We start from the raw sequence: 3,510 nt of genomic DNA, 5'->3' as shown, positions 1-3,510 counted from the left end.
GCCGTTGTGTGGATTTTGAACAAAGAATTCATCTATTTTATATAGTTTTCTTCAAAACATGAAAACTGTAATTAAACAATTTTATTGTGAGGGAAAAAAAAGATTGTGCTAGAATCTTTTGAAAAACATGCAAGGTCATGAAACTGACAAAGGGTTAAACATGTCTTGAGTATGGTATAACTTACTGTTATAACTATGACTTTGACCATAATCACCAAGGGGAAATCCAGCACCAGTAGAATATGAATGATGTTATCCAAGTTGTTTTACACAGTAAAATCGAAATCCACAAACACAGACACAAGGATCAAGTAGTTAATTGATCGTCAGGTGACACTTGATGAATTAGTGACTCTGATGACTCCACAATATTTGTTTTATATTCCATCCAAATGTGTTTCATTTTAATTTTGGCTTTATATCAGAAAATGTCTTATTGGCCCAGCCCAGGTCATCTGTCTTAGAGTTATTCTTAACTTTATAGTATAATTTACTGGCCACAGAGCAAAACTTTCCTCACCACACTTTGTCTCTCTGCTGTTCAGCTTAATGACACACACATTTAAATTCTGTACAATATAAATAGTTATAAAAAAATAACATACAGTACGTGAAGTCTCTTTTAGGCTGAATGTTCCTTTTGAAAACCTTAATAACCATTTCCTGGACATGAATCATGGAATGAAAAGATAATTAGAGTGATACAATTAAGCCATAATTGTGAATTACTGGGTCCACACTGGCAGTGTAACAGTTTTCTTATAGAAGAAGCTGGTGTTTGATTTATCTTAATTTTCTTTAAGGTCAAGGAGCATTTATTTTTGTGGTCCGTTACTGACATGAAGGATCGTCTACCATGAGCAGAGCCATGTAAAACTAAAGCCAGCAATAAAGTTCTAGTACCCTGACAAGCAAATCTGAGGTAGCTGGTTGCAGAATATATACAGTTCTGTACATAAAATCTTCTATCTGTATGAAAAGAATAAGTTCTAGAAATGTAGTGTGCAGCCAGACTTGCTACACCATACCATACAGCCTCAGTGCCTTGCCTTAGTTTGCAATGTAATGACTGGTGTTTGTTCCTCTCCAGCCTTTGTCTATGAACAGGTGGGCGCTGGAGCCTGTTGAAGCCTCTAAATGTCAGAGCAGTCTTCTTCACCCCCTTACTTCTTTAATCTGTGTATTGCACACACACACACACACACACACACACACACACATATTCATGCAGCAGACACACAAAATCAAAGCCGCCTGAAGGCGGTAGCACAACTGAGAAGTATAAAGTCTGCACAGACCCCAAACTGTATCTTTTCATCTACAGATTCCTCTATTTACCTGACTGTCAGTTGATTGTTCCCATCTAGATCGTATCTCTGGTTGACTCATACTTTCAACACAGGAGTGATACACCTCTTCTCACTTTTAGGGTATGCTTCTGGTAGAATGCCTTTTCTCAAACATCCCACGTATTAAGAGGGAAAAAATTAATTATTGCATCCATTTGAACCTTTATTAGCATTCTTTAACCTAACTTTTGTCTTGAGTTAAGGAAACTGGAAAGTTTTGTTTTGGGGGAATGCAAAGGAATTCTGCCAGGTACTGTGTGGCAGTGTTATCGTCACTGAGGACAACTTAATCTCAACTTTGTTAATAATCAAGGTATGGAGACTAGGCATTGCTCTTTGGGGGACAGTCAACCATTGCTAAGGGCTAAATCTCCTCTTCATTGAACAACCCCTATGTCAACTGCTGCTTGTGGTTTGGGTGAGGATGTGGTGTACTGCAGGCAGTCATAAATACCCACCATGTTAAAGAATGGTGCAGGACAGTCTGTGCTAGAGACTGTTAAGTGTTAAGTGTGAAGTAAAGGGGTAATCTATTATTTCATACAATAACTTCCTGATGATTTTTTTAGGCTTTTGGGGTGTAAACATCTGGAAAATAAACCACTCTGTCAATGTCATGTTTTTGAACCATCAGTGAAGATGATGGTATGTGAACCCGCTGGAACCATGCAACACTGGAGACTGTGGCCATAACGGGGTGTATATGGTCAGTGTGAAAGGCTCAAAGTAGCAAGTAGTTTGAAGATCTCTTGACATTGTCCATTGTCCAGCTGTCTGAACTGTATGAATGTGTTTTGTTTTTAAACAATACATAACTTCTCAACATTTTCGGCGGGCTTTGTACATTATAGATATCAGAAACGCTGTGTGTTTGTATGAGGTAGTTTTTATTAGAATGAGTGTTGTATAACCTATTTGGTTTGGGCTGAGGCAGATTTGTGGCTCTGGTTGAGAGACTTCCTATGTCTGGTTCCACTGCCCATGTTGCCTCTTCTGCAGATCCTGTTTGACAATAAGAGCTGTTTGGAGGTGTCAAAAGCATTGGAAACTACTGCAGTCCACACACACACATACACACCTAACACACAACACCAAAACACCCATCACAGTGGCACTAGAGTGACAAACATTAACCAGTAAACAGCATGAGTAATGAATAAACCAGGGCAGAAAACAGATTTTACTAAACAGAAGCAATGTATACTTACAAGCGACCTGATAGTGGTTAACATACACATATGACAAAGCTGTAAAGAATGGTGTATGGCCACTGTCATTTTTGAGTTCCTTAGAATCAATGTTACTTTTGTCTAAACTTCAAGTGGCATAGCCTTTCCTCTGGGTTTCATGTTTCAGTGCAGGGAGCAGTTCCAGATCTTTTTCAGCAGAGTGCGAATCCACAGCAAGATTGTGCAATTGCATGGTGACAAGTTCTATTCCTGTTTTTCCTGCCAGGTGGTGGTGGATGTTTGGACTGGCCCTTAAAACTTCACACACACACACACACACACACACACACACCAGCAAAGACATGCACACACCCAGTTCGTTTCTGTTACACACCCATATTTTAGAAGTTAGTAAGGCTTGTTGGAGCACTGTAGAATCACATGCAATAGTTTTGTCAAGTGTGTGCAGCTTATGTTTGATGTAATGTGAGAACCTGGGAAAAGATTAATGCAATTCAGTTACTGATTGGCGTAATGTCAGTGTTGAAACATTGGAGGTGAGATAGTGGAAGGGGTGGTGCTAATGTCCTTGAGAATCGATGGGGAATACTGGGTATTAGGACATTGCACCTCTGGCTCTTACCACAGTGTCAACCCACTTGTCTGATGTAACAAGTTCAGTGGTGGGATTGTTGCGATGTTAGCAATGGAATGAATGAAAGGTCCTCAAAAAATTCTCAGTTCATGCAAATAAATACATTAACTTCCACAAGGTTGCTAAGCAAATAATATCTATGTTTGCATTCAACTGGAAGTAAAGCTGCTAGTTAGAGACCATCCTTTTGACACCTTGAGCACAGACACCATGATGTTGGTGAGGAAGACTTAGTGTCATTGCAAAGGCCTCTGGGTAATGGTTTGTGGTCAGAGCGCTTAAAAGACCGTGGGGAGGAAGTAGGACTGGGGGAACTTCCACTTTCCTTCCTTTGCTT

This window comes from Micropterus salmoides, unplaced genomic scaffold (assembly GCF_014851395.1).
Source record: "Micropterus salmoides isolate LMB-PRFRI ecotype aquatic unplaced genomic scaffold, ASM1485139v1 Ms_hic_scaffold_15, whole genome shotgun sequence".
Classification (NCBI taxonomy): Eukaryota; Metazoa; Chordata; class Actinopteri; order Centrarchiformes; family Centrarchidae; genus Micropterus; species Micropterus salmoides.
Note: the sequence above shows the minus strand (reverse complement) of the source record.